This window comes from Acyrthosiphon pisum, chromosome A3 (assembly GCF_005508785.2).
Source record: "Acyrthosiphon pisum isolate AL4f chromosome A3, pea_aphid_22Mar2018_4r6ur, whole genome shotgun sequence".
Classification (NCBI taxonomy): Eukaryota; Metazoa; Arthropoda; class Insecta; order Hemiptera; family Aphididae; genus Acyrthosiphon; species Acyrthosiphon pisum.
Genome location: NC_042496.1, coordinates 35,933,264 through 35,946,448, shown reverse-complemented (window position 1 = coordinate 35,946,448; position 13,185 = coordinate 35,933,264). Strand labels below are relative to the sequence as shown.

General features: G+C 30.3%; 1 protein-coding gene across 2 annotated transcripts in view; it reads right to left on the bottom strand.

Moving 5' to 3' along the window:
* LOC100166472 (CTL-like protein 2) overlaps nt 1-9,972 on the bottom strand; it is a 54,094-nt gene extending 44,122 nt beyond the window's left edge. For both annotated transcript variants that reach the window (XM_003241453.4, XM_029491252.1), the window contains exon 1: nt 9,678-9,972. The gene's annotated coding sequence lies outside the window, so the exon portion shown is untranslated. The remainder of the gene's footprint in view (nt 1-9,677) is intronic.
* Between the last annotated feature and the right edge of the window lie 3,213 nt (nt 9,973-13,185).

Here is a 13,185-nt window from a genome sequence, read left to right as displayed (position 1 = left end):
CATTCAATGCAATTTAATAACGTGAATTTAATACTGTATTCACGTAATTTAATTATAGAATCAAAGAAATATTATATACGTGTTGCGATAATAATATATAGGGTAGATTCATCAAGCTTTCACACTCTCGTTGTTTTCTACGATACTAAATTTATTCAAATTCTGATTTGAAAAATAGAAAAGGGGAGTTATAATTTTAAAAACCGAAATTTGTTTCTCCACAGTAGTACAAGACGCTCAAGAATTTGAAAGTGTGGTCTTAAAGTATATTTAATAATTCCAAAAATCCAATGTTGAATAATTACGTTATTGAAGAAATCAGAAGGGTTACCATGCTTACACGGACTTGTGAAAACTAAATACAGTAATCTGTGCAGTGACACGAAAAAAATCGATTTTCTTTAAAAACGCTACCAGCTCCTCCTCTTCCTCTGTCTTACATAATATTATATATATATATTTATATCATCACAGCCAGATTGAAGAAAAATATAATATTATAGTTTTTGCTAGCAGCAGCTGTAATAGGAACGTAGTTGAAATTGAGATTTTAAGAGAAATCGTATTTATATTGTAGAGGCTTGTGATACGTTAATTATTATTATGGCTTATTTTTACCTTCACATCGCTTCGATGTCTGTGCTAGCGATCATATTTTGTTTTTAAGATTACATTGCAATAAATGTACCTATATAATATGTTGTGAATTGTAATATACCATATTATACAGGTAATATAATATAACGACGATTCGACTAGGTATTATTTCGAATAAATGATACCAAATTACGTATATATTGTAACCGTTGGTGATTATTAATCGTGTAGAAACCTACCTATTGTCAAATGTGACACGTGCGACATTATAGGTAATAGATTTTTTTTTGTAAAGCTGCGCAGTACACTAAACCGCGTTAGAAAGTAAAACAAATTTCCTAGGTGATCTATTGTATTTCAGACTATTATTATTATACATTTTTAATCTACATAGGTACCCGTGCGTCGGCTTGGCATATATATTGAATGTATAATATTAATCATATCATATGAATCGTAATACCATTTTATATATTATGGTGTCGAATCAGTTGTTTGACTGGTTTGTTGGTTGCAGTTTTACGCGTGTATAGTAGGTAGGTGCCTATACCTACTCTATTATGTATAAAATCATGTACGTATAATGTATATAGAAGTGATACATTCCCTGGAAACGACGATAATGGTCAAAAGTATTTAAATATCAACGCAAACACAAGATAGTCATCGAAACATCTTCTATTTATTCATTGAAAACTAAAATAAAAAATGTGCGATAGTTATTGTGATGTTTATCATACTATTTCCGCTCGTTTACCTATCGCATATATATTATTGTAGAAATTCCAACACACGTGTCACTTATCCTGGAGGGTATTAACATAAAAAAAAAACACCTTAAAAGCGCGCGTATGAAACGTACATATATATACATATTATAAGAAAGGGGAAAAAATCAATGTTCCAGCGACCCTCCAGCGAGTCCCTTATTATATTCGTAGGCATAGGTAGTTTTGTTATGTACACCTTATATGTATACTACATACCTGTCCGCAGGTCTATATATATGTGTGTGCAGTCGATTTTGGTTAAAATATTCATACGATGAGCTTAGTTTTTACCTATATTTTTCGAAAAAAATATATCGTTTCCGACTTTTTCCCCGCCACAACCATCACCACCAACCTACAGCCGCAAATACGCACGCACTGCTCCAAACGACTGCGGCAATTTACCATAATATAATATAGGCCGAAAGTCGTCGCGATTGCGAAGTCGTTGCATGTCCGGGGGACCCTCCGTATACAAAATAATAAGTCACTCTACGCAAAACACATCACACACGCACACAAACTCGCCACTCGCGGTGGGTATAGTTTTAAGGCCTAAAAGGGGTTGCCCGACTAGAAAATAATATGCGGAAGCACGAAACCTGCAGCAGAGGAGTAGGTACCTATTTATAATATAACTCCGTTCCTCGTGTATTATAATAATATATTATGGGCATGTACAATAAAACGAGTAAGTGTTTTCTGAATGACCTGCAGACCACAACAAGCAACAATAACAATAATAATAATATTATACACTACCTAATCGATGTTTTTTGCAGTGTGCTTTTACAATATCAGCACCAATATAATGTGGGGGAAAAAATTCACCAATAAATTTCTATTTTATACGTATTACACATAACGTAAGTACATATATACATTTTACCAATAGTTTTGAATTGTTTAATATTCAATTATAGGCGTCAATTTTTTATGAACGAACCAATTTTTTAAATTTTCTTGTTTTTATTAACCCATAAAAGTCACCAACACGTATAACATCTTTTTTAAAAACCTCTCGTAATTATAAATAATGTTTGGCTTTTCATAAACACGATGAAATATTTCGTATCATACATACAAGAAGTTATAGTTTTGGCTATTATATTTTGCAGGAGAGTAGGCTGCAAAACTTTTTTACCTTCCCTGGCTGTAAAATCTTAAACACGCATTACTAATGAGATACGACATTTTACTTGACCATACAAAGTATTTGATAAAATAATATCATAATAGTTGTTATAATATGTATAAGCCATTAGGTATGCAGTAAGAATTTAAACGCGATTTGATCGCGTCACAATAATAATATTATGGTTGGGCCGATACCTCTTTTTACCGATACCCGATATTCCGATATATGCAACCGATAAAAAACCGATACCCGATATATTTGAAAACCAACATTTTCAGCATAAACAATGAACCGATATTAAAATATCACCGATACTATCAACCGAAATAATATTATCATTTTACATTTAACTATTAAAATTTATAATCAATGCTATTATATGCTGATAGATTTGGTTTTTTTTTTTTTTAAAAAAAACCGATACCGATAAACCCGATACCACCAATATCGGCCGATATCGAGTACCGGTTTTAGTATAGGCCCATCCCTAAATAATATAGTCGTTTAAACGATTAAAGAAGAAATTGAACGCTCGCGTGGACTGTTTCTACCATTATCTAGGTAACAATATGGCGGTATTCTGATAATAGGTATATACCTACCATCCACCGACTGTCAAATACTATACAGCAGTACAACAGCACTGCACGTGTGTAAATATAATATCATATACATATACCTTAAGAAGAGGTACGAGAACGCCATCGAGTTCATAATACTATAACTATCATTACTATTGCAGGTATACTATTTTATAACAGTGATGATAAAATGTAGTTTTTAAATATCAAAAACACTTGAAACTGAAATAATATGAATCTGAAAAATGTACACTATTACGGACGGCAATATGCAATATTGTATATTATAATATAGTTACACCTAGTAATTAGTATTGTTGCCTGTAGGTAAAATCATAAAACACTGTAATAAATAATTTCAAACGTACGTGGTTACAAATAACATATATTTCAATATTTGATATTGCATAATATTATAGTTTATAACTATGTACCTACTAATTTACAATATGTCCCTATACTGTATACTGCACTTCTGAGTGTGTCCTAATTTCTAATCGACACGAGTAAAAAGTTAAAACATTTACAGGATATGTTAGGAAAAAAGAGGGAAAAGGCGTATGATGGTTATCTTTCAAATATAATTAATTATTAATAGTAAAATTGTAATTTAATATTATTTGGTAACCTATTGTACATATATGTATTATTGTGCTTGACGCTTGTTAACAAACACCGGTCAATGTCCGAATCTTGTTTTAGTATTTTGTAAAACTGCCAACGTGCATTAACATTGATGGTGAATGTCAACATTGACCGGCGACTGACAACATTCACTGCTATATCGTCACACATCTCGACATAATATATTAATATTCATTGTATTAATCATATTATACTTGACAATAAAAGGTAATATATAATAATACTATGATGTACTGGCTGCATAGTCGTTTATAATAGTCATCGCGATTGCAGCGAGCGAGCAATCCACTATCCACCACTGCCAGCGCTTAAAAATAACTTTTCTACATAATATTGTTTCACTATGTATTATAATCAAATCTTTTAAGAAAATCTCCGCCTAAATTCTTTTCAAAAAATAACTTTATCATACGCATCATTGAATAGCAACGAAATAACTATTTTACATTTTGAAAATCATAACGTTACAACGGTTTTAATAAAATTTACCTAATTATTGTTATACGATTAAATACACTCATTCGGCGGCGTGCCAAAGGTGGGAGAGAGTTAAGGGTTTACATCTCCCATTGTCCAATAAATCACCTTATTTTTGTCTTTAGTATCACCACCAAAATTAATTTAAATGTATTATTAGTTATACCTTATAACATTCCCCCCACGGAAGATTTAAAATTCCTGGGCACGCCACTGCAGCACTTGTAAGTTCATTGATATATTATTATAATTTCATCACTCATCAGTAATGTGGTATACAGTTTATTTTTCATTTCAGCGGGATCATACACGAATGAATAATTTCTAGCGTTTAAATATAACGTAGCAGAAAACCAAGTCGACTACAGAGACAAATGATGATAATATTATATTATTATAATCATTACCACTTTTCGCGTGCTCTGAAATGTAACGACGATGATGATGTAACGGAGTTTATAAATAAAGCGCTCGAGATTTTTACTTACATTCGCATATTATTATAATACAACAACTCACGTGAAAACGGACTATTTCCACACAAATATGAATAATATTCTATCAAAACGGTCTTATAACAACACACAACAACATTGTGTTCGCAATTCGCGCCACAGAGTTAAATTTCTTCGTTGTTGTGTGCAGCCGACATCGCCGTCGACAATAACTACCTACACGACGAAATGACGAATGGTATAATATTATTATGATACCTGGCTAAATTGTCTCCTCCATTTTGCCTCTGTGTCAACGTATCGACAGATCATCGTTATCATAATATTATTCCTAAAATTCGTTTGGATAGGTCACGCAATGATAGGACACGCTCCGGTTGTAAGCCATAATGTAATTTATATATACGCGAACACAAGAGCGTACATTGACCGCGCACTTTGTATATAGTTATTGTTGTATGCACTGTACACATATTATTATGCTTGTATAACGCTTTTAACTGGAATATTACCGATGGGAATATTGACATTTATGAGTTTTACTCTACGCGTATAATAATATAGTCTACCTGATTTCCATAAAAAAATACAGTCACCGCAGCTGTATGTGTATATATTATAGTCGTGTAAATGCGTATGAAAGAGAAGACGGACGGTTCGTATCGTTTGTTTTTCACATATTTCGTAAAGATAATTCAGGATAAAACGCACTTGTATACTTTACGCGTACAGAGTGTAACAGAAATGATTGACAAACAAAATTAACTAAATATATGTAATAAAGAAATAACGTTTGTTTAGCCATCATTTTTAACATTAAAAAACATAATATATTAACTATAACAAAATAGTTTTTACATATATAATATGCAATTATAGTCGATATTAAAATTTGTCAGTTCTTTTAGTATATACCTACAACTCGTATCCAGGATTGAGCGTTTCATAGACCAGTAGTACTTAACCTTTTTTGAATAATGGAACACTTAATATTTTATAAGATTTTTGCAGAACACAACCGTAAAACAGTATTTATGTACGTTTTTAAATTGTATAATATGTTAAACAATGCATGTATAGTATTAAACAGTTTACATACGTATATTAGTCACTAAAAAATAATAAAATCAATAAAAATATTTTAAATTTTATAATTTTCCCACCAATTTTAAAATGTTGGTGGAATACTTATTCTACACTAGTTCCCTAAATTTATACAGAGAAAATTACCGTTTAAGATATTTTATTTTGGACGATTTCTAGCAACGAAGATGGTTGTATCGAGTGTTCAAATACTTAATATAATCTATTTTGGGTAGCTGGTGCCGTAGAGTCGTAGAACGATAAAAAATACCTACAACACGTTAGAGTACTCACGTCTTACACGCGTCGTAAATTATCATTATTCGTTAAAAAACGTATTTGTGCTGTACAAAGCTATTTCAAATGGGAAGTCAGAGAATTCGGCTGGAAAGGATGATGACTTCTTTAAAATGTTGCGAAAAAAAAACCATCGACAATTATTAATCTCAACCGAACGAGCTTGAAAAGCATTGAAAAATAATATTGTTAAAGCGTAATTAAATGTTGAAATATTTGGAGAACGAAATCTACTCAAATACGGTAATATTTTAATATTATCTTTAAATTGTATACTGTTTTCGAAGTCGAAAATCACAGCAGTGATAATACAAACACGCGATTTTATCGTCGTTAATATTATTACATTATAAAAAAGTCTTATACCATGATATACTAATATTTCTGTTACGTTAGCTATATAAAACGTTTATATATATATAATGTATAATCGATCGATGTACATCTTAATCATAAAGCTAATAAATCATTTACTTTATCGAAAAAACCACACACGGACGTATGACATAACATGCATTCGTGTCTTATACACTAATGCAGTAGCATAATGTATTTTGGGGATCGTCCAATTACGCTTTTTGTATTATATTATTATTATTATTATTATGACCTGCGAGTTCGTTTCGACCCATTTGGCTGAGTCTTTGAGCGGCCAATCTCATCTGTGGCGAAGTGCACGTCGAATAATAATTAAAAGTAATTACGACGATTATTGCTTTAGAACGCTTTTGCAAGTCCCAAAAAAACAGTTTTTCCTCGATCAAGTGAAAAAAACTCTTCGGATACTGGTATACGATTCTACATAATATATTATATAACAAACACGAGTAACCATTTTTAGTATTTACCTTGCTAGGCGTTCATCATTATTTATTCGTTTTTTTCTATGAATTATATTTTATAGGAATAGTTTATAATGTTTTTTTATTTTAACGTGATTCACCTAGCGTATCACAGTTGAATTTTACGTTTGTCAAAGTCCTTCATAAAAATGTTTTAAACCCTAACAATTTCTCAAAATAGTGATTAGTTTAAAGTTTGTATGTTTTTTATTGACAATCTTTTATATATTTTTAATTTCATGACCATAAAACAGATGAATACAGTTAAGTGTTGATAACATAATATAACCACACAATATTATGTCAAATATTGTTGAATATTTATATGGTACCTATTGGCTATATTTATATAAATAACATCATTGAAAGTCAAAATGAATAATGTGAACTAAACATCGTGTGAAATATAATATGTTGTGAATTTTAAATGCTTTTGTTTTGAATGCTTGATGTTTAATTAGCCATATAGAAGTATACGTAAATGAAAAAAAACAATTTCTTCGATATCTGATGTTTTAAAATTAAAAGAAAAAATGTTGTTATAGGTTATGAAATTAAAATTACAGGTTATCATTGAAATAATTAAAAACCTCAACACCACCGCATTATAAACAAAATGTAAGAAATTAGGTTTTTTTTTAATGTAACAGGCACTTAGTTATATAGTTATATAAAATTAATTTTTTACTTAAAAAAAGGAGACCAAGATCTTAAAAATGTGAATAACGTTAAAAAATACAATCATCATGTTCAATAAAATATAATATTTTTCCTCCATACGTTGTTTAAAAATAATATAAACTGAGTACACAAATATAGACGTATCGATAGGCATGGCGCCGAGATGACAGGGGCGAAACAAAAGACAAAAAACCCATCACGATCGCAGGTGGTGGAGAATAATAGATTTTTGGAAACGAATGTCGACAGCCAAAATAGCCGGGTCGATTATAATAATGTCGAGCCTGCAGTACAGTACTATACACATACTTATACATAAAAATATAATGTCCATTCATTTTGTAACATCCGAAAAACGTTAACAACAATATAATAACATTAACAACATTTTATATTAACTATACGGCTAAGTACCTACTTAATGTCTTGAACACAAAAACGGCCAGACATTTTATAGACACGCGTACCTACGATACGCAGCTCACTCTCAAAATTCACACAAATATAGTCGTATCGATAGACATGACGCCGAGATGACAGTGGCGAAACAAAAGACAAAAAAACATCACTATTGCAGGTGGTGGAGAATAATAGATTTTTGGAAACGAATTTTGACAGCCAAAATAGCCGGGTCGATGATAATAAATGTCGATCCTGCAGTACAGTTAATGCTATATTCATTATACATTATATATAAAAATATAATGTCCATTCAGTTTGTAACATCCGAAAAACGTTAACAACAATATAATAACATTAACAACATATTATACTAACTATAAGGCTAAGTACCTACTTAACGTCTTAAATGCAGAAACGGCCAGACATGTTATAGACACGCGTACCTACGATACGCAGCTCACTCTCAAAATTAAATGTTTTCATCGCAGGCCCTGGTGGCAACGAACCACGGACGACCAGCTACGAAATAATAGTAATTTTGAAATGTTTTTAAATCCAGTTTCGATCTATGCAAGCTACAACTGCAGTATGTAAATGCGTTCTCGTAGTTGCAGTTAATTAATTCAATAGTTCTAAAGTCTACAGTTTTCGTACCGATAAACGGGTTCGTTGTTCTCCCGGACAAGATTTTTTTATCATCAATAGATAGGTAAATTTCTATAATTTACAACAATTTTCTGTTTTCCCGGGTACTATTAATATACCTACATGCCTATATAATAATAATAATAATAATCTTTATTCGTAGGAATAAATTCCAATAAAATAATTTAACAGTAAAGGTATAATATGTAGTAAGTTAACTATTGGTGTGTAAAATATATATAATGATCATATAAAATATATCATTTATAGCTATAAATTATTTAATATAATGTAATAATATATAGGTACTAGGTGTTAAAATTAAGTTAAAAAATTAGTTAAAATAAATATGATAATGATATACCTACCTGCTATCGACTATATTCAGTATTTGACAAATCATACAATGTAGTTCTAAGTATACTATGACAAGTCTATAGTACATTATAGTACATTCGAATTGCCTGCAGACATGAGAACATATTTTGCAAGAGTGTGTAACTCAATATACCTAATTTGATTTAGCAGATGAAAAATTGAATATCTTTTTTTTTAGAATCAATTAGGTTTATTCTGAAATGTAAGCTATAGAGAAGTTTATGGCAATCAGTATAATATTTTTTACCTAATAATTACAATTTAAAATATTAATTTTTTTTTTTTAAACGTTTTTTATTATTTCAAAAAAATTTCCAGTATTATTGTAACCAGTATATATATGATATCAGGAATTCTTTCAACGTCATATTATTTTAAAGTGAATATCATAAAAATATATTTTGAACTGTAATTAAACTTTAATTTAGGACGATATTATAATAATTGTTTGATAAATTAATCAAAATGTGATCAAACCATAAAGAAGTGTGTCATTTTTAAATCCGACTTATCGTTAAAATCTTCACACAACATGTGTTTTAATATTAATAATTTTCATGTACCTACGATTTATTTCTAATACAATCAACATGACGAGATTACACCTAAATAGAAAGTTTTGAATCGAAATAAATATACCGCAGTATAGGTACCTATATAAAATACATATAAACCAAAATAATTACCTCAAATCGGTCGGTGAGATGATCGCGGCTGGGCTGTTGGGCCTACAATAGCGCGTAGCTATGAAGGACCGGGGACAAAACAATTTTGTCTGAAAACTCGAAATTTACAGTGCGCACAAAAATCCCGTGGCTCGTCGATGTGTTCGACCGCGGCGCGTTTTACAGCACAATTTCGTCGATGTAAATTAAAATATCGTAACAGTGATAGTTATTATAAATTGTCGTTGAAAAAATTATTATTGTTGTCGTTAACGTAAACGTACACGCGCGCGCCCGAACGACCGACTGACACGGTCGCACGCGGCGCGGAAGAGTATACACGCGCACACACACACACATGAAGACGCACGCACGAACGCGGTTAGTGGTAGCAGTGGTAGTGGTAACGGCGGTAGACGGCGGCGGTGTAGAGGTGGCGACGGCGTGACGGACGACAAAGAGACAAAGACTGGGCGACGACGATGACGCTTAGCCGATACAGATTTGAAGCCGGTTCGCGGGCGTGACTCCCTACCGCGGCGGCAACCGGACCGGCCGATTTAAATCGTCTCGAAAAAACATTTCCGCGCAGAGAACTTTATCCATACCGCCGCGTACACAGAGTGTAACGGGAATACCTGAAAAGTGTGATTAATAAGGTTATACAGAGATGGGTAATTAATTGGAAATTAATCAACTCGATTCAACACAATATCGTCCAGTTAGAAGTCGACGCTGTTAACATATATTAAATAATTTTCCAAGATAAATTAATATGGAACACCAATATTAACCTAACTCGGTTTAAAACAAATTACCTAATCTACGTTTTTTAATTAGTAGGTACGTGGTCTACAACACTGTATATTACTGTCATAATAGTATTAGATTATTATTTTTTATTTAAAGCTCGTATACAGTTATCAATTTATAAAACCCAAACCCAAAAATTTCAAAAACGTTATTAATTCTCACTTGATAGATTATTTTTTTTTAATCAGCAGAAAAAAGCCAAGTTATTTCAACAGTCATTCAAACTAGATGAGTTCCTAAGTTAATTAGAAAATAAATTAACTAGTCATGTTTATAAGTTTGAACATTTTTTTCAACTATTTAATCTCCACTTTTAGGTAAATTTATAGGTAAAATGTAATAACTTTGGTTCTAACAATTATCATTTTTATTATAAACACAAAATATACCTTGATGATATATAGGTACCCATCATACTATTTGAAACAATCATCATAATTCATACTAATATGTTTATCACTCTGTATATTAGTATATTATATTCGCTTCTCAATATACCTTGATACGTCTTGGTGTCGCTTTACAAAAATAATTACTTTGTGAAACCCAATTCGAAGTTATTTACAATGTGCCGCGAGAGATAATAATATGGGTACCATAATGGAAACCGGGGACGATACTGTACTGCTCTGGACCGCAGTACAAAATATTTTAAAAACAATATATATTATCAAACAATGCCCAAGACATAATCCAAATGAGACAATACACTCGTGTGTGATAAACATTAACTGTAATATCTCCACGAAACACGAAATTTAATGTTTATTTTTTAGGGATACTGGGGGAATAAAGAAATTCTGTTCACCTCTGTCTCCAGAAAACGTGTTTTTGAATGTATATTATTATTATTCCCGTTTTGCGGACAAAAGCGCAACGCTCTGCTGCAGCTGCAATATGCACCACTGCACCGATGCATTTGTGCATATTTTTCCGATGCGTCGCGATACAACTGCGCAAAACCAACGTGTTTGCATTGTTTGTAACTTAGATATTATAATATAAATACATATAATATCGTATTTATGTAATGCTGCTGAACTCGTGAGTTGCGACAGCGTTATATTATATTTATACAATTGCATACAACTTGACAACGACAATCCGTTGCAGTATTCAGTATCGTTTTCTTCAGATACAATAATTAACTGCAATTTTGTAAAAAAAATATGCACATTTACTATGTATGTTGTGTATACATGGGTAAAGAACGTTTTATGAATATTATTATGTTATATTATGCAATAATGTATAACATTATACATTATATTATTTTGTTACAAACCTATAAGTACCTACTATAATAAAATGGTTAAGTATTTAAACTCCTTTTTTTTGAACATTCATTTTTTAATAGATTTATTTCCGGTGGAAAGTAAATTTACAATTCAGGTAATTATTTTTTTAAATTAATAATTAACTATCTATGAGTTAAAAATATGAAAGAACACATTTTAATGCATTTTAATTCGGTCCTATACACGACTACTATATATTTACGAAATTATATATTTTTGTTGAAATAACACAAGACATACAATTAGTAATTACGGTATATAGATGTACCTGACATAATACATAATAATATAACATATTATATTATGAATTGCTACTATAATAGTATACTATAATGGTTGGTGAAAACTACGATAATCAGTCATAATATGTGTATAATAATTAATAATTAATACAATCACCTGTCTAATTATTTATCATAAGATGGTTCCTCTCACTCACAATTAATAATTAAGTCAAAATAATTTGTGACCATAATTGCTTTGATATAATGTATTAAAGTAAATAATATATTATGGGATTGCATATCACAATATTATTACTATTGACTTTTAAAATAATGTGTTTTATACATTTTGTAAGTGTAATCAAATCTGTCATCAGTCATCAAATATCTCGTTGCTGATACCTTGTAAATTGGATCTAGTTGATACAATGATACCTAGGAAGACAAAAGTAAACGATTTCCAGTACTTTTCAAAATAAATAGGAAAATCAAAAAAAGAAAATTTTACTCAGTACCGGTTTTCAACGTATTCGATTTTGTAATTTTTAATGTAATTCAAAAATAACTATAGAAACTTGATTTTTTCATTGAATATTTAATAGTATTTTCTAAAAAAATTTAATTTTAAATAAAATTTTAAAATTTCAAATAATTTCAAAATGAAAGTAAATTATAGACATTTGAAAATTTTAACTTTCTTGTTTTCTTTTCGATTTTTCTATATATGGTAATTGATAACATTTTTGTTTGTGAGTAAAAACTTTGAAAATTAAGTACAGTGTTTCTCATTCTACTGCAAGTTATTTATCCTACAATAACATTAAAAATACATAGTTGCAATTTTTTACAAACGTATAAAAAATGATTGGTGATTTATACTTTTGTATAGACAGTCTCGGCTCAAAATCGTTTTTATCGTATACAATGATACATTTACGAATTAAAATGTAACATATTATGCATAACGCGGATCCTTCTATATGCAGCAGTAACTTTTTTACTGAAAATTTCTCTTCATAATATTATATTTTCACTGTATTACTATAAGGTACCTACTTAATATTTACCATGTATTTTATTATAAATGAAAATGTTTCGTTCTAATAATAGACACGTAATACTTATGTAAAAATAAAAGTCATGGTATTTAATAAATATTTTTTCAATCGACAAAATATATCAAATTTTGTTTTT